This window comes from Struthio camelus, chromosome 5, assembly GCF_040807025.1.
Source record: "Struthio camelus isolate bStrCam1 chromosome 5, bStrCam1.hap1, whole genome shotgun sequence".
In the NCBI taxonomy this organism is placed as follows: Eukaryota; Metazoa; Chordata; class Aves; order Struthioniformes; family Struthionidae; genus Struthio; species Struthio camelus.
Window position 1 is genome coordinate 103627 of NC_090946.1, and position 25713 is coordinate 129339.

Genomic DNA, 25713 nt, shown 5'->3' on the forward strand with positions numbered 1-25713 from the left:
CAGTTTGCCCTGCTGAATCGTAGCTGTAAAAAGCATGCCTTCCGGTGGAAAGCTGAACAGCATCCAGGCTGCAGCAGTCCTCCTGCTTTTGCTTCCCAGAGCTGCACGCAGAAGAGCCTCGGCAGTGCGCAGCAGTGGTGCACGGGGCCAGTCAGGAAGCTGCACTTGCGGCCCCACCCCGCTCGCCCCGCTCTGCCAAAACAGCACGAGGAAGAGATGTGGCCACACAAGGAGGACAAGGAGAGGTAGGCCGGGCCCTACTCCGGGCCGCAAGCCCTCTCCCCAAGCACTGTCCCCTGCACAGTGGGCACAGCTCACTTGCTCATGCAAAACTGAGCAGCACCGTCGGGCACCTTCTCCTCAGAGAAAGCAAAAGCCCGTGGTTTCCTCTGTCTGCTGCGAGGTGAGCGGCAGCACCGCGCAAGGTGCTTCTGCAGATGGCGGTGGCCGTGCTGCTTTCAGCTCCAGATTACAGCGCTGGGGCAGGCTCTCCCCCATAGCGCTAGCATGCAGGCTGAGCGGGGCTGGCAAGACCTAGAGGAGCAGGCAGGAGGTGCCGGGGAGCGCTCTGCCTCTTCCTGGCGGCTGCCAAGGAGGAGGAGACCTGTGAGGAGGTCTGTTGAGTTGCCGCGCCCATGCGACAGGCTCCATCTCCCGCCGGCCCACTCGTCCTGTAGCCCGCGGCTGTGCTTGTGCTTCCTGCGACAGCTGCTAGGGGGCCGCCCCCTGCAGTGGCCAGCACTGCCTTCAGCACAAGTGCTTTGCTCCTCCTCCTTTCTCCTTGCTAAGAGGCTAAGAATGACAGTGCTCTCCGGTGCTTTCTCCCTGTTGCACTGACGCCCGCCCAGCTGTGCCAGTGCGACTTGGATGCTGAGCTCCAGCCCATGGTGGAAGACTTGATTGAGGAAGTGCTGGAGAAAGCTTGTGTGGCCATCATGCGGGAAGAAGAGGAAGCGCTGGCCAAGCTGCAGCCCCTTGAGGCTGCGGATGGGGACCTGCCTTGTGCAGGCTGTGCTGAGCCACAGCACCTGGAGGAGAGGGAGAAGCAAGCCCCAGAGGAGAAGGTAGGAGTCCTGAAGAGGCACGCAGGCCGGCCCGAAAGGCCCTTGCAAAGCATTGGAATGCTTTCCAGGCCGGAAAGGCAAGACTCTAAGGAAGTCTGGCTGGCCTACCAGGGTGACTGTGCCGATGCCAACGAATGTGTGGCAGCAGCTGCCGCTGAGGCGCGCGCGTGCACAGTGAGGTGGCTACACTTCCTGCAGGAAAGGAGGGAGGAGGTGGTGTTTTTGACTGCGGAGGTGCAGCAGCAGTTGCCGTTCAGGCTCCTGCCCAGAGCAGTGCGACGGGAGAGATGATGCGCTACTGTGGGGCACATACCTGATGGTACCTTCAGTCGCAGGCAGAGAGGCAGTGGTGGCTGAGGCACCTCTGCAAAGGGAGGTCAGAAAATGGCTCCACTCCCTCCGCTTCAAATGTGCAGGAGCCATGGGGGGCCGGGGGGGCTGGTGGGGGGGCGGCGCTGATGTGCTCCTAGCCTCTTGCCTGCCTTGCCAGCAGCATCTCTTCCTGGCTTGGTCTTTGGCGTGGGTGCTGCCGCCTGCCCCTTCTTTTTGGCTGCCCTTCGTTTCTCCAGCTGCGTGTGCCTTCTTCACACTTTGTGCTCCCGTTCTCCCCAGGCGCAAAACGTGGACGAAGGCGGCGCCTCTGCCTTGGGGCCTGCGGGCACGGCAGCGTCTGAGATGCCTGTGCAGCTGGAAGGCGAGAGTGACCCCCTCCCCGAGGGAGCAGAGGGTGCAGGAGCAGTTGTCGGTGCGGTCCCTGGCACACCTGAGGCAGAAGAGCAAACTCCTGCCTTGCACTCCTCCGAGCAAGCGTGGGCTCCGGGAGTGCCTAGTGAGGCGCCTGCCCCGGGAGAGGCCGGCGAGCCTGGGCGTCCTTCATTGCTAAGCCCAGAAGTGCCTGCTGCTGAGCTGCCCGTGCAGAAGGAGAGCCAAGCCTCTGCCCTCCCGCCAGAAACAACCGGCTCAGAAGCAGCTGCAGCGGCTGGGCAGAGTGTGAGCGAGGGGGCTTGTGCGCAGATGACTGCAAAAGGCGCAGGGCCCATCTGGGAGCCCAACAGCCTAGAAAGAACAACAGCAGCAGTGCTTCCGCAGAGGGAGGAGAGCGCAGGCGGCAAAATGCAAGGTGCCGTCCTGCACACCGAAACAGCCTCCCGGAGGGGCAATAGTGAGGGGAGCCAAATGGAAGAGGCCGTCCTCAGTGGGCACTGCCCAGGCCCTGTGCCTGCCGCCCCCACCACAGCTTGAAGGAGCAGACCTGTCTGCCTTGGCATCAGCAGGCCTGGCTAGCACGGAGCCTGGGAGCACTGTGCTGCCTGACAGAAGCCCGAAGCAACGCGAAACACACAGCAGCCTAGCTGAAGAAGAGCCTGTGGCACCAGAACAAGAACTCCTGGAAACCTGCAGCTGTGAAGGCGTGTGGACGGAAGAAAAGGAAGCGGAGCAATTGGTGGAAAGAGCCCAAGAAGTAGGAGACTCTGGCGGCCTGGAAGCTGTGAGAGGCCCCGCTCCCGTCTTCCCATTAAACGCTCTTTCTAACTAGTTTCCTGGGTGAGGAGACTCTCTGTTGTGTGTGCCTGCGTGTGGACGGAGGGGCACGTGCCAGCCACGGGAGTCACACCAGGGGCCAGGGTCCCCGTGCGTCTCTGGCGCAGCCCCTGGAGCGCGTGAGGGGCAGCTTGCCAGGGGGTGATTGCTAGCAAATTTCAAGGCAGCCCGGCCAGCGAGTAGGCTAAGAAGCTTTGATAATGGCCTCGAGGTGGCCGTGTGGGCCGGAGACTGGAGAGAGTGAGGGTGTGCGAGTTAGCTCCTGGGCGGACCAGGGCACCTGAGCCAAGTGTGTGTTTATCTGTGGGGCCAGCCCCGTGGAGACGGGCCGCGTATAGGTGTGGGCGCATTTTGTGCGTGCGTGCCTCTAGCTGCTCAGCCTGGCTGCTGCCTGGAGCTGGGAGCTGGGAGCTGGGAGCTGGGAGCTGGGAGCTGGGGCTGCGGCAGCCTCAGCTCCATGGGGCCAGCGCCTCCAGCCCCTCCAAACGCTGTTGCCCATTCAGGCACAGGGACTGCCGAGGCCGACTGTGCGGAAGCACCTCACCCTCGCACGCCACCTGCTTCCATGAAGGCCATGCCAGAGAAGAAGGAAGCGCTGCCCCCAGCTCTTGGCCAGCCTGAACAAAGTGTTGTTCCTCCGAGCGAAAGTGCCTCTGTCGCCCAGCTGCAATTGGAGGCGGAGGCTGCTCTGGCTGTGACTCTGGGTGCCCAAGAAGCGTGCTGAGCTTCATGGCGGCGCCTCTCGACAACCTCAGAGACAGCCAGGGCTGCGGCTGCTTCTGCTCGGCCTTCTGCATCAGTCAGGTCGTGCAGGGCAAGCACCAGCTTTTCCAGCCCGTAGAGCTTCTGCGTCACCAGCTCTTGGGCTCTTCCCTCTTTCTGCTGGGAGCAGTGGCGACCGAGAGACTGGGGGCCACGAATCCCCTCTGCAGCTTCACATGCCCTTGCTGTCTCGTTCTCACCACGATGCTGAGGAGCACAGGGGCAGCAGCTCGCCGCTACGCAGACAGAGGGTCTTTCTGGGACCGCTGAAGGGTTGGCTGAGGCAGAGGCGCCAAAGTAACAGCCGCCCCTGTGGCTGTGAGCCCGTGGTGTCTTGGGCTGAGGGGACGTCACCTTCCTCTCCTCTTCTGCACACACTGTTAGCGGGGGAGGGGGGCTGGGGGGGCGGGCGGGAGGGGGAGGGGGGCTCTGGGCTTCCTGGCAAGGCAAGAGCCTTCCTGCTCCAAGGCTCCTTCCAGACAAGGCCAGATGACATCAGCCTGCCCTTCCCACCCAAGGACCGTGGTGCCACGTGGTGGGCGGCAGCCTCTCCCAGGGCTCACGCTGCCTTTCCCCTCTCCCGCCTGACAACCCCTTCCCAAGCCTGCAGTGACAACTTCCCTTCGCGACACAGCGCTGCTCTCGGCGTGTAGGGACCGGAGCCTTTGGTACACTTCTGCTGGCCTGGGAAGCTCGGGCAGGCCGTTTAACTGCCACACGGTCCAAGTGGCCGGCGTCAGCATCTGAGGAATCACAGTACTTGCCCGACAGTGTCCTAAGAGAATCCTAAGGTTTTTACGTTTTCAGAGTTTATTAGAGAGAGCATGGCTCTAGCAAGACAGCTTTGGAGGAACGTGTGTATGGTGGAGAGTGCTATTTCAGAGGTGAACATCCATTTGCCTTTCCGAATAGAAAGGGCTGCACGGCGCGCTGCAGTGCTATTGAGCACTGGAGTGTGGACAGCATTGGCCTTCGCAAATGGTCTCCAGCTCCCTCCATGAAGTGGATGGGGCTGAGGACTGTGAGGCCACTGTGCTGGGAGCAGCAGTGGTGCCAGTGGGGGGGCAAAGAAAGTGGCCATGTGTCTGACCCCTCTTCAAGACACAGCTGCAGAAACAGAGGCACAGCTTCTGACACGGAGATACACGAGTGGCATTGCTGCAGGAAGCTTCCCGCCACAGCAAAGCACACGTCTCCCCTGGGGGAACAAGAGGAACCAGGAAACACAACTCGCAACAGTTCCTTCTCCCAGGGAGTGGCTGGCCTCAAGCAGCAGTCTCCAGTCCTTCAAGGTAAAGGATTGGCAAGGCAACATTGTCACGCAGGAACAGAGGGAAAGGCGCATTTCCCAGAGGTTGCTGGGGTTCTCTGGCCAGCAAGGCCCAGAGAGAAGCTGGGCGGGAGAGAAGTTGCTGGCTGACACCATGTCACTCCTCTGCGCCCTCTTTCCTGGCTGCCGAGAGTTCCAGGGCTGAACAGGGTCCCGCTCTGTGGCCAAAGTGTTCTTGAGAAAGGGCCGCCGAGCATTTGGAAGGCTCAGGTCCAAGTTTTAGTCCAACAGAGATTTCAGAAAAACGGGCATTCCTGGTCCGTTCTGGTCAGCAAGAGGCAATGGTTTGCGGTGAGGGTTGCCTCTCCGACTGGGGCTCCTCATCTGCCTCCACGATGCAGTATTCGGTGCTCCAAGGCGCCACAGACTGTGCACTAATGGCCTACGGGCAACCAAGCCACAGCAGTGCAAACAGGCGAGAACTGGAGAAGTGGGGTGAAGGAACAGGCTTGGACGGCTCAGTATGAATCGTTGTAGAGGGGAGGCAAAGCCCTGTGGAGCTTTTCTGCCTAGAGCTACCATGAATCACATACTTCCCTGCTCTACTTACGAGCAGTGCCACTCGGGGAGAACGTGGCAAACTCGGGCCTGAGCAGTCTGCACGGGCTGCCTGCACTAACCCTAACCCTAACCCTAACCCTAACCCTAACCCTAACCCTAACCCTAACCCTAACCCTAACCCTAACCCTAACCTTTAACCCTAACCCTAACCCAACCCTGTCCCTAACCCTAAACCCTGTCCCTAACCCTAAACCCTAACCCTAACCCTAACCTTAACCCAACCCTATCCCTAACCCTAACCCTAACCCTAACCCTAACCCTAACCCTAACCCAACCCTATCCCTAACCCTAACCCTAATCCCTAACCCTAAACCCTAAACCCTAACCCTAACCTAACCCTAACCCTAACCCTATCCCTAACCCTAACCTAACCCTAATCCCTAACCCTAAACCCTAAACCCTAACCCTAACCTAACCCTAACCCTAACCCTAACCCTAACCCTAACCTTAACCCAACCCTATCCCTAACCCTAACCTAACCCTAACCCCTAACCCTAACCCTAACCCTAACCCAACCCTATCCCTAACCCTAACCCTAACCCTAACCCTAACCCTAACCCTAACCCTAAGGTTAGATTCCTGGGAATCCAGATGATCAAAGTCTCTCCTAAAGATGGATGTGTTTTTGGTTTTTGGTTTTTGTTTTTTTCCTAGAGCGACCACTTGATAAAGATTTTGGGGAGAGGTTCAGAACCCTTCCTAGAGATACTCTTGTCTGCCTAAGCGGGGGGGTGGGGGTGGGGGGGGGAGGAAAGCAATAGCCAGTGCACTCTGGGGCTTTAAAGGAGGTTTAGAGACCTCTCGCCTGCAACAGAGCTTAGGAAGACCAAGATGCCCAATGTCCTGTGTCAGGTAACTGCGGGGCAAGCACAGATGTCTACAGCCGTTTCAAAGGCAAAGACAGACATGATGGGTGTTTCAGGCACCCTGAGGAGCATACGAAAGCTCCACCAGCACATCATCTCGGGTGCGATCAGCAGCCTCCCTGTTGTTCTGGAGAGGCAGAAGGATGAGAGAGGACTGCTCGGAAGGGTTCCGAGTTCAGTGGGAGAAAGAGAGCAGTGGAGGGCAAGCTTGCAGGAAGGGGCCCTAATGAGGGAGCCAAGTCCCTCTGAGTGCAGCAGCAAGGATGGTGAAGCTGCTGGAGAAGAGGCTCTGCAGGTACGTAAGCAGATGCAGAAGCCTTGGACGAAGCATGTGCGCCACGCTCTTCGGCTGTGGCTTTGACAGAGGCTTTTCAGTGGGTTGGACTGAGCTTGACAGGCAAGAAGGAAAAGGCGGGACCATTGGAAGCAGTTCAACCGCTGCCTGTGAGCAAAGGAAATGGTGGGGCGTCGGAGGCAGCGGGTGGCTGGGAAGAGCCCTGCCCGTGCCCCCTGCCCCCGCCCCCCCCCCCGCCCGGAGGTACCCCGTGGCCCAGGCGCCGCATCACAACGTGCCGCCGTGGCACCCACAGTGACCTCGGCCACGGCCAGCAGCCTCCGTCCCCCAGTGCGGCTCTGTGCCAGCGCAGGGCAGCGTGGGGAGACAGAGGCTCCCAGCCCAGCGGCACTGCCAGGCACAGGGACGCTGCTTCAGGGGCCCCTCGCGGCACCATGGGCCAGGCCAACTGCTGCAGCAGGACGGGTGCTGCCAGCCGCGCTGCCAGCACGCAGGCATGGCCCAGGGGCCTTCGCCGGGGGGCTCCTCGCGCCCGCCTCGCGCCCGCCTCGCGGAGCGAAGCCTCCCAGCCCCAGCAGCCGCCGAGCCTCTTCGTGTCCAGCAGGAGCCCCCAGCTGCTCCTCAGCGAACGCGTGGCCGTGACGCGCCGCCACCGCACGAAGCAGAGGCACCTGCTGCTCTTCCCAGACGCCGTGGCTGTTGCCCGCTGCAAGTAAGAACGGCAAGCAGAGCCGCCCTTCCTGCGCGCCGCGGCCTCTGCCAGCAGCCGCAGGGCGCCGCTCCTGCCCTGAGCAGCTCCCGCGGGAGCGGAGAGTGCCTCCTAGGGGCTGCCTGCACAGCCGCCGGCCCGCAGCGGCCACGGCCTGCTTCATTTTAACTCTGGCAGGGCCGCAACAGCAAGGCGGCGCGTGCTTTCCTGTCAGCCCGCATGCCAACGGAGGTGGCCACAGCTGGGCAGCAGAAGGGCTCTGAGCCAAGCTCTTGGCCTTTGCTCCTCCCGGAACAGCTGCTGCCTGCAGCAAGTATCAGCACTGCCAAACGCGGCTTGGCAAAGCTTCCAGCATCCAAAAGCCCCAGGCACGTCGTCCACAAGGCGGCCGTCCTCCTCCTGTCCTCCCTGAGCGTCCGCTCTGGCCATGCCCTTTGCTCCCCACGAGCACTCGTGGTCCAAACCACCTGCAGTGCCCTGCAGGGCTGTCCCTAAGCTGCAGGGGCAGAGCCAGTGTGCCGTTAATTCGGGGAGGTGTCAGAGGAAAAGGACAGCCGTGTGGTTGGCGCCTCCTGAGCAGCGGCCCCTGAGGCAGCAGCGCCCTGTCGGCAGCGCCCTCTCTGGGAGGCCGGGCACTGAGGCTCCTTTCTGCCTCTCTGGGAGGCTCGGGGGGCCGCCCCAAGGCTCCGCCCCTGGGAAGTGGCTCTGCCTGCACGACTGCTGGGGCTGCCCCCACCACAAGGGCCAGCTGCAACTCACTCCCTGCTCTCCTGCCCTGCAGATGGGGCTCCACCTTCTGGCTGAAGCACCGGGTGCCTCTCAGCGAGCTGTGGGTGGTGTGCGGCGAGGACGAGGCGGCAGGTGGGCCTAAGCAAGTGGAGGAGGAGCTGGGCATCAAGTGCAGCAACACCCTCCTCCTCGCCTGGCCCACCAACGTGTGTATGGTGACTTTTGGGTGAGTCGTGGGCCCAGGGAGTTTGGCGGTGGCGGGTGCCGGCCACCGGGCTCGCCTTCAGGCCTCAGCGGGTTTGCTGGGGCTCCGGCCAGGCTGGGTGGGTGGGTGAGAGTAGAGGCCGCGCTTTGCTTTCCGAGCAGGACCCCCTGAGTTTGGGCAGGCGGGAAGAGGCGCGCCGGGGCTGCTGCTTGCCCGCGGGCGGAGGCAGAGCCGTGAGCCTTCCTGGGAAGGCAGGGGAGCAAGCTCCTTTGCAGGAGGGCCGGAGCTGCCACAGAGGGGCAGGCTCTTGCCACAAGTCCGTAGGCAAGGCAGAGGCTCTCGCGGGCCCCCCGGCTCCGCTGTGCGCCACAGAGATTGTCCCTTGCGAACGCCTCACGCTGCAGCCCCCTTGCCGCATCGCCCTGCCAGGGCACTCGCCCTGTCTCCTCTTTCCCCTGCCAAAGGGCTCCAAGGGCTTTTGCTCTCCTCAAGTGAGGGAAGGCGAGAAGAGAAGGGGCCAGAAAGACAAGTAGTAGCTCCTCTGCAAGGCCTGAGGAAGGCAGAACTTGTGGCGAGTGCCTGTGCTGCCCCACGAGGCTCGAGCCTGGCCCGGGCACTCTCCCCAGGGCCAGGGCGCGCGCGGGCATGTGTGTGGGGCCCGCGTCACTCCGCAGGATGAGGAGCAGCGAGGTGTGAGGCTCTTTCTCCTTCTCTCTGCAGGGCGCAGGAGGTGAAGGAGCTCTGGCTCGACCGGCTCCTCAGGTAAGCCTTGCCAGGGAATTCCACCTGCCGAGACAAGGCTGAAGGCTGAAGGTGGGTGGAGATCTCCAGGGGCAGCTCTGCCCGCACTGTCGCTGGGGGAAAGGGGTGCCCCCTGCACTGGGCCGGACGGTACGAGTTGCTGAGCCTTGCGCTTGCAAAGTAACCCCACTGCCACGGCGCTGTCAGCACAGCTCCTGGCTTGCATGGATGGAGAGCTGTGAGCTGCCGCTTCCCGTTTCCACGCGGAAGAGGCGCGTAGTCAGCAGGCCGCGGGGGTGTTAGAGAGCGGTGCTGCCAGCGAGAAGCGCGGGAAGGTCTCCTGTGTCAGGGTGCTGTGGAAGCGTGGGCTGCTTGCAGGGGAGAGAGGGAGAGAGGTCTGGCTGTGACAGAGCTCTTGCCTTGCCTCTGCCCTGTGGCCAGGCAAAGCCGAGGAGCCCAGGAGCCCAGGGTCACCCGACTGGCCTCCATTCGGCGTCTCGTCGAGGTGGTCGGCTTCTACAATCTGGTAAGTGTGCCCGGGGTTTCCGCTGCACCCAGAGAGCAAGTGGGCCTTCGGAAACAGCCCCTGCCACAAGTTGCTCACGTTGGCTCTTTGTTCTCTTGCCTAGTCGGTGGCGCTGACAGCCAAGAGCGTGGAGACGTTGGTTTTGGTGGAGGTAAGCGGTGGCTCCCTCTGGGCGGGGCCCTTGCTGAGTGTTGGTGGGAGGTGTTGCAGCAGAGGGCGGGCGGCTCCCCGGGAGGTGCGCCGGGCCCGGTGGGGTGCAGCGTGGAGGAGCGGGCCGGCTGGCAGCAGCGGGGCAGCAGCCCGGGGCTGCCCACTGCCTGCCATTGCCCGGGAGCGGGCAGAGCCCTTGGCAGGCGACTGTGGGCAGCCGCGGGCAGGAAGGGCCGGGCATGGCTGGCAGCAGCCAGGCTGTGCCCAGGGCTCCCGGGCACTTTTGGCAGGGGCCAAAGCCATCGAGACAGCGGCCGCTTGCTCCCCGCCGGCGTTTGGGAGGAACTGGCCAGTGGCGCAGGAGAGCGCGGGAGGGCGGCCTGTCCCCTCTCCGCCACGTTTGGGTGCCTTGTGTGGGGCTGTGCCTTTTGTGGCTGCCCCAGCAGCCTGAAAGGGCCCTGGGCTGGGTGCCTGGCGGGCAGCGCCTGGGGCGCTGCCTACAGCACCAGCCCTGTGGGCTACAGAGCCGAGAGCCCCCTCGTCAGGGTCAGGGCGCTGACGAGCCAAAGGAAAGAGCAGGTTTGCAGGAGGCAAGCAGCAAGTCTTCCTTAGCCCCGGAGAGAAAGCCGTGGCAGTTGCATAGCAAGTCTCTTGTGACATGCTTGCCCTCCCTGCTGCCCAGCCTGGCTGGCGGGAGATTGCGAGCCAGCGAGAAGCAGTGGGACGACGACTGGCCGGAGTGCGAGTGCAGAGGCGGATGCGGCCCCCAACGCCCGCGCCTGCGGCAGCCAGAAAGCACGCCAAAGGGCAGACAGGTAGGCGGCTGCACGGCCTTGACTTTCATCCCCAAACCAAAAACTGGCTCGCCCAGAGGCACCTGCACAGCGTAGTCAATGTTGAGCTCGGTAGCATCAGCCAGAGTTCAGGATGGCGGAGGCTTTCCTGGCTCTCCCCCTCCAGGTAGTGTCAAGACACGTTCTTGGACTCCTTGCTTTAGCAGGAGCGTGCGAGCAGGTGGCTCTCCCAGGCTGCTCTTCAGAGAGGCATCCGAAAAACCCCACCTGCTGGTGAATAGGAAAGCAGAGAGCATGTCTTTGCAGGAAGAGTGTGAAAGCGGGCAGTGGCCTCACCATGGGCACAGGGCCGAAGGTTTTGGCCCTGGAAATCATTTCCGGCTGGGCTGTCTTGCAAACCGGGCAGACGGCTGCAGCACAGGCTAGACAGATGTGGGCCTGGCTTTCGGAGAGTTCCCTCTGCTGCAGCCCCGCTGAGCCACCTGCACTGCTTCCAACAATGCGCACAGCGGCTTTTTGCCAGGGAGTCCCGTAGGGCGGGCCAGCAAGGAGGTTGCCTGCTGTGGAAGTTTTGGTCTCTTCCCCTTCCCACTGACAAATGCTGATAAGCCGGGGGATGCCCTGGCCCTCCTTTCCTGAGCGCGGTCAATTGTCTCTGCGGGACGAGCCCGAGAGGTAGACTTCCCTTCCAGACACTGTGGAGAGCGGGGGCTGCAAGGGCTGAGCCCCAGCCAAAGCTGGTGGGCCTCTGGAGTTGGGGCTGGTTGCTTTCCTGCGCAGCAGTCCTTTTGCTGCCCACCGCGTGGAGACAGTTTGCCCTGCTGAATCGTAGCTGTAAAAAGCATGCCTTCCGGTGGAAAGCTGAACAGCATCCAGGCTGCAGCAGTCCTCCTGCTTTTGCTTCCCAGAGCTGCACGCAGAAGAGCCTCGGCAGTGCGCAGCAGTGGTGCACGGGGCCAGTCAGGAAGCTGCACTTGCGGCCCCACCCCGCTCGCCCCGCTCTGCCAAAACAGCACGAGGAAGAGATGTGGCCACACAAGGAGGACAAGGAGAGGTAGGCCGGGCCCTACTCCGGGCCGCAAGCCCTCTCCCCAAGCACTGTCCCCTGCACAGTGGGCACAGCTCACTTGCTCATGCAAAACTGAGCAGCACCGTCGGGCACCTTCTCCTCAGAGAAAGCAAAAGCCCGTGGTTTCCTCTGTCTGCTGCGAGGTGAGCGGCAGCACCGCGCAAGGTGCTTCTGCAGATGGCGGTGGCCGTGCTGCTTTCAGCTCCAGATTACAGCGCTGGGGCAGGCTCTCCCCCATAGCGCTAGCATGCAGGCTGAGCGGGGCTGGCAAGACCTAGAGGAGCAGGCAGGAGGTGCCGGGGAGCGCTCTGCCTCTTCCTGGCGGCTGCCAAGGAGGAGGAGACCTGTGAGGAGGTCTGTTGAGTTGCCGCGCCCATGCGACAGGCTCCATCTCCCGCCGGCCCACTCGTCCTGTAGCCCGCGGCTGTGCTTGTGCTTCCTGCGACAGCTGCTAGGGGGCCGCCCCCTGCAGTGGCCAGCACTGCCTTCAGCACAAGTGCTTTGCTCCTCCTCCTTTCTCCTTGCTAAGAGGCTAAGAATGACAGTGCTCTCCGGTGCTTTCTCCCTGTTGCACTGACGCCCGCCCAGCTGTGCCAGTGCGACTTGGATGCTGAGCTCCAGCCCATGGTGGAAGACTTGATTGAGGAAGTGCTGGAGAAAGCTTGTGTGGCCATCATGCGGGAAGAAGAGGAAGCGCTGGCCAAGCTGCAGCCCCTTGAGGCTGCGGATGGGGACCTGCCTTGTGCAGGCTGTGCTGAGCCACAGCACCTGGAGGAGAGGGAGAAGCAAGCCCCAGAGGAGAAGGTAGGAGTCCTGAAGAGGCACGCAGGCCGGCCCGAAAGGCCCTTGCAAAGCATTGGAATGCTTTCCAGGCCGGAAAGGCAAGACTCTAAGGAAGTCTGGCTGGCCTACCAGGGTGACTGTGCCGATGCCAACGAATGTGTGGCAGCAGCTGCCGCTGAGGCGCGCGCGTGCACAGTGAGGTGGCTACACTTCCTGCAGGAAAGGAGGGAGGAGGTGGTGTTTTTGACTGCGGAGGTGCAGCAGCAGTTGCCGTTCAGGCTCCTGCCCAGAGCAGTGCGACGGGAGAGATGATGCGCTACTGTGGGGCACATACCTGATGGTACCTTCAGTCGCAGGCAGAGAGGCAGTGGTGGCTGAGGCACCTCTGCAAAGGGAGGTCAGAAAATGGCTCCACTCCCTCCGCTTCAAATGTGCAGGAGCCATGGGGGGCCGGGGGGGCTGGTGGGGGGGCGGCGCTGATGTGCTCCTAGCCTCTTGCCTGCCTTGCCAGCAGCATCTCTTCCTGGCTTGGTCTTTGGCGTGGGTGCTGCCGCCTGCCCCTTCTTTTTGGCTGCCCTTCGTTTCTCCAGCTGCGTGTGCCTTCTTCACACTTTGTGCTCCCGTTCTCCCCAGGCGCAAAACGTGGACGAAGGCGGCGCCTCTGCCTTGGGGCCTGCGGGCACGGCAGCGGCTGAGATGCCTGTGCAGCTGGAAGGCGAGAGTGACCCCCTCCCCGAGGGAGCAGAGGGCGCAGGAGCCGTTGTCGGTGCGGTCCCTGGCACACCTGAGGCAGAAGAGCAAACTCCTGCCTTGCACTCCTCCGAGCAAGCGTGGGCTCCGGGAGTGCCTAGTGAGGCACCTGCCCCGGGAGAGGCCGGCGAGCCTGGGCGCCCTTCATTGCTAAGCCCAGAAGTGTCTGCTGCTGAGCTGCCCGTGCAGAAGGAGAGCCAAGCCTCTGCCCTCCCGCCAGAAACAACCGGCTCAGAAGCAGCTGCAGCGGCTGGGCAGAGTGTGAGCGAGGGGGCTTGTGCGCAGATGACTGCAAAAGGCGCAGGGCCCATCTTGGAGCCCAACAGCCTAGAAAGAACAACAGCAGCAGTGCTTCCGCAGAGGGAGGAGAGCGCAGGCGGCAAAATGCAAGGTGCCGTCCTGCACACCGAAACAGCCTCCCGGAGGGGCAATAGTGAGGGGAGCCAAATGGAAGAGGCCGTCCTCAGTGGGCACTGCCCAGGCCCTGTGCCTGCCGCCCCCACCACAGCTTGAAGGAGCAGACCTGTCTGCCTTGGCATCAGCAGGCCTGGCTAGCACGGAGCCTGGGAGCACTGTGCTGCCTGACAGAAGCCCGAAGCAACGCGAAACACACAGCAGCCTAGCTGAAGAAGAGCCTGTGGCACCAGAACAAGAACTCCTGGAAACCTGCAGCTGTGAAGGCGTGTGGACGGAAGAAAAGGAAGCGGAGCAATTGGTGGAAAGAGCCCAAGAAGTAGGAGACTCTGGCGGCCTGGAAGCTGTGAGAGGCCCCGCTCCCGTCTTCCCATTAAACGCTCTTTCTAACTAGTTTCCTGGGTGAGGAGACTCTCTGTTGTGTGTGCCTGCGTGTGGACGGAGGGGCACGTGCCAGCCACGGGAGTCACACCAGGGGCCAGGGTCCCCGTGCGTCTCTGGCGCAGCCCCTGGAGCGCGTGAGGGGCAGCTTGCCAGGGGGTGATTGCTAGCAAATTTCAAGGCAGCCCGGCCAGCGAGTAGGCTAAGAAGCTTTGATGATGGCCTCGAGGTGGCCGTGTGGGCCGGAGACTGGAGAGAGTGAGGGTGTGCGAGTTAGCTCCTGGGCGGACCAGGGCACCTGAGCCAAGTGTGTGTTTATCTGTGGGGCCAGCCCCGTGGAGACGGGCCGCGTATAGGTGTGGGCGCATTTTGTGCGTGCGTGCCTCTAGCTGCTCAGCCTGGCTGCTGCCTGGAGCTGGGAGCTGGGAGCTGGGAGCTGGGAGCTGGGAGCTGGGGCTGCGGCAGCCTCAGCTCCATGGGGCCAGCGCCTCCAGCCCCTCCAAACGCTGTTGCCCATTCAGGCACAGGGACTGCCGAGGCCGACTGTGCGGAAGCACCTCGCCCTCGCACGCCACCTGCTTCCATGAAGGCCATGCCAGAGAAGAAGGAAGCGCTGCCCCCAGCTCTTGGCCAGCCTGAACAAAGTGTTGTTCCTCCGAGCGAAAGTGCCTCTGTCGCCCAGCTGCAATTGGAGGCGGAGGCTGCTCTGGCTGTGACTCTGGGTGCCCAAGAAGCGTGCTGAGCTTCATGGCGGCGCCTCTCGACAACCTCAGAGACAGCCAGGGCTGCGGCTGCTTCTGCTCGGCCTTCTGCATCAGTCAGGTCGTGCAGGGCAAGCACCAGCTTTTCCAGCCCGTAGAGCTTCTGCGTCACCAGCTCTTGGGCTCTTCCCTCTTTCTGCTGGGAGCAGTGGCGACCGAGAGACTGGGGGCCACGAATCCCCTCTGCAGCTTCACATGCCCTTGCTGTCTCGTTCTCACCACGATGCTGAGGAGCACAGGGGCAGCAGCTCGCCGCTACGCAGACAGAGGGTCTTTCTGGGACCGCTGAAGGGTTGGCTGAGGCAGAGGCGCCAAAGTAACAGCCGCCCCTGTGGCTGTGAGCCCGTGGTGTCTTGGGCTGAGGGGACGTCACCTTCCTCTCCTCTTCTGCACACACTGTTAGCGGGGGAGGGGGGCTGGGGGGGCGGGCGGGAGGGGGAGGGGGGCTCTGGGCTTCCTGGCAAGGCAAGAGCCTTCCTGCTCCAAGGCTCCTTCCAGACAAGGCCAGATGACATCAGCCTGCCCTTCCCACCCAAGGACCGTGGTGCCACGTGGTGGGCGGCAGCCTCTCCCAGGGCTCACGCTGCCTTTCCCCTCTCCCGCCTGACAACCCCTTCCCAAGCCTGCAGTGACAACTTCCCTTCGCGACACAGCGCTGCTCTCGGCGTGTAGGGACCGGAGCCTTTGGTACACTTCTGCTGGCCTGGGAAGCTCGGGCAGGCCGTTTAACTGCCACACGGTCCAAGTGGCCGGCGTCAGCATCTGAGGAATCACAGTACTTGCCCGACAGTGTCCTAAGAGAATCCTAAGGTTTTTACGTTTTCAGAGTTTATTAGAGAGAGCATGGCTCTAGCAAGACAGCTTTGGAGGAACGTGTGTATGGTGGAGAGTGCTATTTCAGAGGTGAACATCCATTTGCCTTTCCGAATAGAAAGGGCTGCACGGCGCGCTGCAGTGCTATTGAGCACTGGAGTGTGGACAGCATTGGCCTTCGCAAATGGTCTCCAGCTCCCTCCATGAAGTGGATGGGGCTGAGGACTGTGAGGCCACTGTGCTGGGAGCAGCAGTGGTGCCAGTGGGGGGGCAAAGAAAGTGGCCATGTGTCTGACCCCTCTTCAAGACACAGCTGCAGAAACAGAGGCACAGCTTCTGACACGGAGATACACGAGTGGCATTGCTGCAGGAAGCTTCCCGCCACAGCAAAGCACACGTCTCCCCTGGGGGAACAAGAGGAACCAGGAAACACAACTCGCAACAGTTCCTTCTCCCAGGGAGTGGCTGGCCTCAAGCAGCAGTCTCCAGTCCTTCAAGGTAAAGGATTGGCAAGGCAACATTGTCACGCAGGAACAGAGGGAAAGGCGCATTTCCCAGAGGTTGCTGGGGTTCTCTGGCCAGCAAGGCCCAGAGAGAAGCTGGGCGGGAGAGAAGTTGCTGGCTGACACCATGTCACTCCTCTGCGCCCTCTTTCCTGGCTGCCGAGAGTTCCAGGGCTGAACAGGGTCCCGCTCTGTGGCCAAAGTGTTCTTGAGAAAGGGCCGCCGAGCATTTGGAAGGCTCAGGTCCAAGTTTTAGTCCAACAGAGATTTCAGAAAAACGGGCATTCCTGGTCCGTTCTGGTCAGCAAGAGGCAATGGTTTGCGGTGAGGGTTGCCTCTCCGACTGGGGCTCCTCATCTGCCTCCACGATGCAGTATTCGGTGCTCCAAGGCGCCACAGACTGTGCACTAATGGCCTACGGGCAACCAAGCCACAGCAGTGCAAACAGGCGAGAACTGGAGAAGTGGGGTGAAGGAACAGGCTTGGACGGCTCAGTATGAATCGTTGTAGAGGGGAGGCAAAGCCCTGTGGAGCTTTTCTGCCTAGAGCTACCATGAATCACATACTTCCCTGCTCTACTTACGAGCAGTGCCACTCGGGGAGAACGTGGCAAACTCGGGCCTGAGCAGTCTGCACGGGCTGCCTGCACTAACCCTAACCCTAACCCTAACCCTAACCCTAACCCTAACCCTAACCCTAACCCTAACCCTAACCCTAACCCTAACCTTTAACCCTAACCCTAACCCAACCCTGTCCCTAACCCTAAACCCTGTCCCTAACCCTAAACCCTAACCCTAACCCTAACCTTAACCCAACCCTATCCCTAACCCTAACCCTAACCCTAACCCTAACCCTAACCCTAACCCAACCCTATCCCTAACCCTAACCCTAATCCCTAACCCTAAACCCTAAACCCTAACCCTAACCTAACCCTAACCCTAACCCTATCCCTAACCCTAACCTAACCCTAATCCCTAACCCTAAACCCTAAACCCTAACCCTAACCTAACCCTAACCCTAACCCTAACCCTAACCCTAACCTTAACCCAACCCTATCCCTAACCCTAACCTAACCCTAACCCCTAACCCTAACCCTAACCCTAACCCAACCCTATCCCTAACCCTAACCCTAACCCTAACCCTAACCCTAACCCTAACCCTAAGGTTAGATTCCTGGGAATCCAGATGATCAAAGTCTCTCCTAAAGATGGATGTGTTTTTGGTTTTTGGTTTTTGTTTTTTTCCTAGAGCGACCACTTGATAAAGATTTTGGGGAGAGGTTCAGAACCCTTCCTAGAGATACTCTTGTCTGCCTAAGCGGGGGGGTGGGGGTGGGGGGGGGAGGAAAGCAATAGCCAGTGCACTCTGGGGCTTTAAAGGAGGTTTAGAGACCTCTCGCCTGCAACAGAGCTTAGGAAGACCAAGATGCCCAATGTCCTGTGTCAGGTAACTGCGGGGCAAGCACAGATGTCTACAGCCGTTTCAAAGGCAAAGACAGACATGATGGGTGTTTCAGGCACCCTGAGGAGCATACGAAAGCTCCACCAGCACATCATCTCGGGTGCGATCAGCAGCCTCCCTGTTGTTCTGGAGAGGCAGAAGGATGAGAGAGGACTGCTCGGAAGGGTTCCGAGTTCAGTGGGAGAAAGAGAGCAGTGGAGGGCAAGCTTGCAGGAAGGGGCCCTAATGAGGGAGCCAAGTCCCTCTGGCTGCAGCAGCAAGGATGGTGAAGCTGCTGGAGAAGAGGCTCTGCAGGTACGTAAGCAGATGCAGAAGCCTTGGACGAAGCATGTGCGCCACGCTCTTCGGCTGTGGCTTTGACAGAGGCTTTTCAGTGGGTTGGACTGAGCTTGACAGGCAAGAAGGAAAAGGCGGGACCATTGGAAGCAGTTCAACCGCTGCCTGTGAGCAAAGGAAATGGTGGGGCGTCGGAGGCAGCGGGTGGCTGGGAAGAGCCCTGCCCGTGCCCCCTGCCCCCGCCCCCCCCCCCGCCCGGAGGTACCCCGTGGCCCAGGCGCCGCATCACAACGTGCCGCCGTGGCACCCACAGTGACCTCGGCCACGGCCAGCAGCCTCCGTCCCCCAGTGCGGCTCTGTGCCAGCGCAGGGCAGCGTGGGGAGACAGAGGCTCCCAGCCCAGCGGCACTGCCAGGCACAGGGACGCTGCTTCAGGGGCCCCTCGCGGCACCATGGGCCAGGCCAACTGCTGCAGCAGGACGGGTGCTGCCAGCCGCGCTGCCAGCACGCAGGCATGGCCCAGGGGCCTTCGCCGGGGGGCTCCTCGCGCCCGCCTCGCGCCCGCCTCGCGGAGCGAAGCCTCCCAGCCCCAGCAGCCGCCGAGCCTCTTCGTGTCCAGCAGGAGCCCCCAGCTGCTCCTCAGCGAACGCGTGGCCGTGACGCGCCGCCACCGCACGAAGCAGAGGCACCTGCTGCTCTTCCCAGACGCCGTGGCTGTTGCCCGCTGCAAGTAAGAACGGCAAGCAGAGCCGCCCTTCCTGCGCGCCGCGGCCTCTGCCAGCAGCCGCAGGGCGCCGCTCCTGCCCTGAGCAGCTCCCGCGGGAGCGGAGAGTGCCTCCTAGGGGCTGCCTGCACAGCCGCCGGCCCGCAGCGGCCACGGCCTGCTTCATTTTAACTCTGGCAGGGCCGCAACAGCAAGGCGGCGCGTGCTTTCCTGTCAGCCCGCATGCCAACGGAGGTGGCCACAGCTGGGCAGCAGAAGGGCTCTGAGCCAAGCTCTTGGCCTTTGCTCCTCCCGGAACAGCTGCTGCCTGCAGCAAGTATCAGCACTGCCAAACGCGGCTTGGCAAAGCTTCCAGCATCCAAAAGCCCCAGGCACGTCGTCCACAAGGCGGCCGTCCTCCTCCTGTCCTCCCTGAGCGTCCGCTCTGGCCATGCCCTTTGCTCCCCACGAGCACTCGTGGTCCAAACCACCTGCAGTGCCCTGCAGGGCTGTCCCTAAGCTGCAGGGGCAGAGCCAGTGTGCCGTTAATTCGGGGAGGTGTCAGAGGAAAAGGACAGCCGTGTGGTTGGCGCCTCCTGAGCAGCGGCCCCTGAGGCAGCAGCGCCCTGTCGGCAGCGCCCTCTCTGGGAGGCCGGGCACTGAGGCTCCTTTCTGCCTCTCTGGGAGGCTCGGGGGGCCGCCCCAAGGCTCCGCCCCTGGGAAGTGGCTCTGCCTGCACGACTGCTGGGGCTGCCCCCACCACAAGGGCCAGCTGCAACTCACTCCCTGCTCTCCTGCCCTGCAGATGGGGCTCCACCTTCTGGCTGAAGCACCGGGTGCCTCTCAGCGAGCTGTGGGTGGTGTGCGGCGAGGACGAGGCGGCAGGTGGGCCTAAGCAAGTGGAGGAGGAGCTGGGCATCAAGTGCAGCAACACCCTCCTCCTCGCCTGGCCCACCAACGTGTGTATGGTGACTTTTGGGTGAGTCGTGGGCCCAGGGAGTTTGGCGGTGGCGGGTGCCGGCCACCGGGCTCGCCTTCAGGCCTCAGCGGGTTTGCTGGGGCTCCGGCCAGGCTGGGTGGGTGGGTGAGAGTAGAGGCCGCGCTTTGCTTTCCGAGCAGGACCCCCTGAGTTTGGGCAGGCGGGAAGAGGCGCGCCGGGGCTGCTGCTTGCCCGCGGGCGGAGGCAGAGCCGTGAGCCTTCCTGGGAAGGCAGGGGAGCAAGCTCCTTTGCAGGAGGGCCGGAGCTGCCACAGAGGGGCAGGCTCTTGCCACAAGTCCGTAGGCAAGGCAGAGGCTCTCGCGGGCCCCCCGGCTCCGCTGTGCGCCACAGAGATTGTCCCTTGCGAACGCCTCACGCTGCAGCCCCCTTGCCGCATCGCCCTGCCAGGGCACTCGCCCTGTCTCCTCTTTCCCCTGCCAAAGGGCTCCAAGGGCTTTTGCTCTCCTCAAGTGAGGGAAGGCGAGAAGAGAAGGGGCCAGAAAGACAAGTAGTAGCTCCTCTGCAAGGCCTGAGGAAGGCAGAACTTGTGGCGAGTGCCTGTGCTGCCCCACGAGGCTCGAGCCTGGCCCGGGCACTCTCCCCAGGGCCAGGGCGCGCGCGGGCATGTGTGTGGGGCCCGCGTCACTCCGCAGGATGAGGAGCAGCGAGGTGTGAGGCTCTTTCTCCTTCTCTCTGCAGGGCGCAGGAGGTGAAGGAGCTCTGGCTCGACCGGCTCCTCAGGTAAGCCTTGCCAGGGAATTCCACCTGCCGAGACAAGGCTGAAGGCTGAAGGTGGGTGGAGATCTCCAGGGGCAGCTCTGCCCGCACTGTCGCTGGGGGAAAGGGGTGCCCCCTGCACTGGGCCGGACGGTACGAGTTGCTGAGCCTTGCGCTTGCAAAGTAACCCCACTGCCACGGCGCTGTCAGCACAGCTCCTGGCTTGCATGGATGGAGAGCTGTGAGCTGCCGCTTCCCGTTTCCACGCGGAAGAGGCGCGTAGTCAGCAGGCCGCGGGGGTGTTAGAGAGCGGTGCTGCCAGCGAGAAGCGCGGGAAGGTCTCCTGTGTCAGGGTGCTGTGGAAGCGTGGGCTGCTTGCAGGGGAGAGAGGGAGAGAGGTCTGGCTGTGACAGAGCTCTTGCCTTGCCTCTGCCCTGTGGCCAGGCAAAGCCGAGGAGCCCAGGAGCCCAGGGTCACCCGACTGGCCTCCATTCGGCGTCTCGTCGAGGTGGTCGGCTTCTACAATCTGGTAAGTGTGCCCGGGGTTTCCGCTGCACCCAGAGAGCAAGTGGGCCTTCGGAAACAGCCCCTGCCACAAGTTGCTCACGTTGGCTCTTTGTTCTCTTGCCTAGTCGGTGGCGCTGACAGCCAAGAGCGTGGAGACGTTGGTTTTGGTGGAGGTAAGCGGTGGCTCCCTCTGGGCGGGGCCCTTGCTGAGTGTTGGTGGGAGGTGTTGCAGCAGAGGGCGGGCGGCTCCCCGGGAGGTGCGCCGGGCCCGGTGGGGTGCAGCGTGGAGGAGCGGGCCGGCTGGCAGCAGCGGGGCAGCAGCCCGGGGCTGCCCACTGCCTGCCATTGCCCGGGAGCGGGCAGAGCCCTTGGCAGGCGACTGTGGGCAGCCGCGGGCAGGAAGGGCCGGGCATGGCTGGCAGCAGCCAGGCTGTGCCCAGGGCTCCCGGGCACTTTTGGCAGGGGCCAAAGCCATCGAGACAGCGGCCGCTTGCTCCCCGCCGGCGTTTGGGAGGAACTGGCCAGTGGCGCAGGAGAGCGCGGGAGGGCGGCCTGTCCCCTCTCCGCCACGTTTGGGTGCCTTGTGTGGGGCTGTGCCTTTTGTGGCTGCCCCAGCAGCCTGAAAGGGCCCTGGGCTGGGTGCCTGGCGGGCAGCGCCTGGGGCGCTGCCTACAGCACCAGCCCTGTGGGCTACAGAGCCGAGAGCCCCCTCGTCAGGGTCAGGGCGCTGACGAGCCAAAGGAAAGAGCAGGTTTGCAGGAGGCAAGCAGCAAGTCTTCCTTAGCCCCGGAGAGAAAGCCGTGGCAGTTGCATAGCAAGTCTCTTGTGACATGCTTGCCCTCCCTGCTGCCCAGCCTGGCTGGCGGGAGATTGCGAGCCAGCGAGAAGCAGTGGGACGACGACTGGCCGGAGTGCGAGTGCAGAGGCGGATGCGGCCCCCAACGCCCGCGCCTGCGGCAGCCAGAAAGCACGCCAAAGGGCAGACAGGTAGGCGGCTGCACGGCCTTGACTTTCATCCCCAAACCAAAAACTGGCTCGCCCAGAGGCACCTGCACAGCGTAGTCAATGTTGAGCTCGGTAGCATCAGCCAGAGTTCAGGATGGCGGAGGCTTTCCTGGCTCTCCCCCTCCAGGTAGTGTCAAGACACGTTCTTGGACTCCTTGCTTTAGCAGGAGCGTGCGAGCAGGTGGCTCTCCCAGGCTGCTCTTCAGAGAGGCATCCGAAAAACCCCACCTGCTGGTGAATAGGAAAGCAGAGAGCATGTCTTTGCAGGAAGAGTGTGAAAGCGGGCAGTGGCCTCACCATGGGCACAGGGCCGAAGGTTTTGGCCCTGGAAATCATTTCCGGCTGGGCTGTCTTGCAAACCGGGCAGACGGCTGCAGCACAGGCTAGACAGATGTGGGCCTGGCTTTCGGAGAGTTCCCTCTGCTGCAGCCCCGCTGAGCCACCTGCACTGCTTCCAACAATGCGCACAGCGGCTTTTTGCCAGGGAGTCCCGTAGGGCGGGCCAGCAAGGAGGTTGCCTGCTGTGGAAGTTTTGGTCTCTTCCCCTTCCCACTGACAAATGCTGATAAGCCGGGGGATGCCCTGGCCCTCCTTTCCTGAGCGCGGTCAATTGTCTCTGCGGGACGAGCCCGAGAGGTAGACTTCCCTTCCAGACACTGTGGAGAGCGGGGGCTGCAAGGGCTGAGCCCCAGCCAAAGCTGGTGGGCCTCTGGAGTTGGGGCTGGTTGCTTTCCTGCGCAGCAGTCCTTTTGCTGCCCACCGCGTGGAGACAGTTTGCCCTGCTGAATCGTAGCTGTAAAAAGCATGCCTTCCGGTGGAAAGCTGAACAGCATCCAGGCTGCAGCAGTCCTCCTGCTTTTGCTTCCCAGAGCTGCACGCAGAAGAGCCTCGGCAGTGCGCAGCAGTGGTGCACGGGGCCAGTCAGGAAGCTGCACTTGCGGCCCCACCCCGCTCGCCCCGCTCTGCCAAAACAGCACGAGGAAGAGATGTGGCCACACAAGGAGGACAAGGAGAGGTAGGCCGGGCCCTACTCCGGGCCGCAAGCCCTCTCCCCAAGCACTGTCCCCTGCACAGTGGGCACAGCTCACTTGCTCATGCAAAACTGAGCAGCACCGTCGGGCACCTTCTCCTCAGAGAAAGCAAAAGCCCGTGGTTTCCTCTGTCTGCTGCGAGGTGAGCGGCAGCACCGCGCAAGGTGCTTCTGCAGATGGCGGTGGCCGTGCTGCTTTCAGCTCCAGATTACAGCGCTGGGGCAGGCTCTCCCCCATAGCGCTAGCATGCAGGCTGAGCGGGGCTGGCAAGACCTAGAGGAGCAGGCAGGAGGTGCCGGGGAGCGCTCTGCCTCTTCCTGGCGGCTGCCAAGGAGGAGGAGACCTGTGAGGAGGTCTGTTGAGTTGCCGCGCCCATGCGACAGGCTCCATCTCCCGCCGGCCCACTCGTCCTGTAGCCCGCGGCTGTGCTTGTGCTTCCTGCGACAGCTGCTAGGGGGCCGCCCCCTGCAGTGGCCAGCACTGCCTTCAGCACAAGTGCTTTGCTCCTCCTCCTTTCTCCTTGCTAAGAGGCTAAGAATGACAGTGCTCTCCGGTGCTTTCTCCCTGTTGCACTGACGCCCGCCCAGCTGTGCCAGTGCGACTTGGATGCTGAGCTCCAGCCCATGGTGGAAGACTTGATTGAGGAAGTGCTGGAGAAAGCTTGTGTGGCCATCATGCGGGAAGAAGAGGAAGCGCTGGCCAAGCTGCAGCCCCTTGAGGCTGCGGATGGGGACCTGCCTTGTGCAGGCTGTGCTGAGCCACAGCACCTGGAGGAGAGGGAGAAGCAAGCCCCAGAGGAGAAGGTAGGAGTCCTGAAGAGGCACGCAGGCCGGCCCGAAAGGCCCTTGCAAAGCATTGGAATGCTTTCCAGGCCGGAAAGGCAAGACTCTAAGGAAGTCTGGCTGGCCTACCAGGGTGACTGTGCCGATGCCAACGAATGTGTGGCAGCAGCTGCCGCTGAGGCGCGCGCGTGCACAGTGAGGTGGCTACACTTCCTGCAGGAAAGGAGGGAGGAGGTGGTGTTTTTGACTGCGGAGGTGCAGCAGCAGTTGCCGTTCAGGCTCCTGCCCAGAGCAGTGCGACGGGAGAGATGATGCGCTACTGTGGGGCACATACCTGATGGTACCTTCAGTCGCAGGCAGAGAGGCAGTGGTGGCTGAGGCACCTCTGCAAAGGGAGGTCAGAAAATGGCTCCACTCCCTCCGCTTCAAATGTGCAGGAGCCATGGGGGGCCGGGGGGGCTGGTGGGGGGGCGGCGCTGATGTGCTCCTAGCCTCTTGCCTGCCTTGCCAGCAGCATCTCTTCCTGGCTTGGTCTTTGGCGTGGGTGCTGCCGCCTGCCCCTTCTTTTTGGCTGCCCTTCGTTTCTCCAGCTGCGTGTGCCTTCTTCACACTTTGTGCTCCCGTTCTCCCCAGGCGCAAAACGTGGACGAAGGCGGCGCCTCTGCCTTGGGGCCTGCGGGCACGGCAGCGGCTGAGATGCCTGTGCAGCTGGAAGGCGAGAGTGACCCCCTCCCCGAGGGAGCAGAGGGCGCAGGAGCCGTTGTCGGTGCGGTCCCTGGCACACCTGAGGCAGAAGAGCAAACTCCTGCCTTGCACTCCTCCGAGCAAGCGTGGGCTCCGGGAGTGCCTAGTGAGGCACCTGCCCCGGGAGAGGCCGGCGAGCCTGGGCGCCCTTCATTGCTAAGCCCAGAAGTGTCTGCTGCTGAGCTGCCCGTGCAGAAGGAGAGCCAAGCCTCTGCCCTCCCGCCAGAAACAACCGGCTCAGAAGCAGCTGCAGCGGCTGGGCAGAGTGTGAGCGAGGGGGCTTGTGCGCAGATGACTGCAAAAGGCGCAGGGCCCATCTTGGAGCCCAACAGCCTAGAAAGAACAACAGCAGCAGTGCTTCCGCAGAGGGAGGAGAGCGCAGGCGGCAAAATGCAAGGTGCCGTCCTGCACACCGAAACAGCCTCCCGGAGGGGCAATAGTGAGGGGAGCCAAATGGAAGAGGCCGTCCTCAGTGGGCACTGCCCAGGCCCTGTGCCTGCCGCCCCCACCACAGCTTGAAGGAGCAGACCTGTCTGCCTTGGCATCAGCAGGCCTGGCTAGCACGGAGCCTGGGAGCACTGTGCTGCCTGACAGAAGCCCGAAGCAACGCGAAACACACAGCAGCCTAGCTGAAGAAGAGCCTGTGGCACCAGAACAAGAACTCCTGGAAACCTGCAGCTGTGAAGGCGTGTGGACGGAAGAAAAGGAAGCGGAGCAATTGGTGGAAAGAGCCCAAGAAGTAGGAGACTCTGGCGGCCTGGAAGCTGTGAGAGGCCCCGCTCCCGTCTTCCCATTAAACGCTCTTTCTAACTAGTTTCCTGGGTGAGGAGACTCTCTGTTGTGTGTGCCTGCGTGTGGACGGAGGGGCACGTGCCAGCCACGGGAGTCACACCAGGGGCCAGGGTCCCCGTGCGTCTCTGGCGCAGCCCCTGGAGCGCGTGAGGGGCAGCTTGCCAGGGGGTGATTGCTAGCAAATTTCAAGGCAGCCCGGCCAGCGAGTAGGCTAAGAAGCTTTGATGATGGCCTCGAGGTGGCCGTGTGGGCCGGAGACTGGAGAGAGTGAGGGTGTGCGAGTTAGCTCCTGGGCGGACCAGGGCACCTGAGCCAAGTGTGTGTTTATCTGTGGGGCCAGCCCCGTGGAGACGGGCCGCGTATAGGTGTGGGCGCATTTTGTGCGTGCGTGCCTCTAGCTGCTCAGCCTGGCTGCTGCCTGGAGCTGGGAGCTGGGAGCTGGGAGCTGGGAGCTGGGAGCTGGGGCTGCGGCAGCCTCAGCTCCATGGGGCCAGCGCCTCCAGCCCCTCCAAACGCTGTTGCCCATTCAGGCACAGGGACTGCCGAGGCCGACTGTGCGGAAGCACCTCGCCCTCGCACGCCACCTGCTTCCATGAAGGCCATGCCAGAGAAGAAGGAAGCGCTGCCCCCAGCTCTTGGCCAGCCTGAACAAAGTGTTGTTCCTCCGAGCGAAAGTGCCTCTGTGGCCCAGCTGCAATTGGCGGCGGAGGCTGCTCTGGCTGTGACTCTGGGCGCCCAAGAAGCGTGCTGAGCTTCATGGCGGCGCCTCTCGACAACCTCAGAGACAGCCAGGGCTGCGGCTGCTTCTGCTCGGCCTTCTGCATCAGTCAGGTTGTGCAGGGCAAGCACCAGCTTTTCCAGCCCGTAGAGCTTCTGCGTCACCAGCTCTTGGGCTCTTCCCTCTTTCTGCTGGGAGCAGTGGCGACCGAGAGACTGGGGGCCACGAATCCCCTCTGCAGCTTCACATG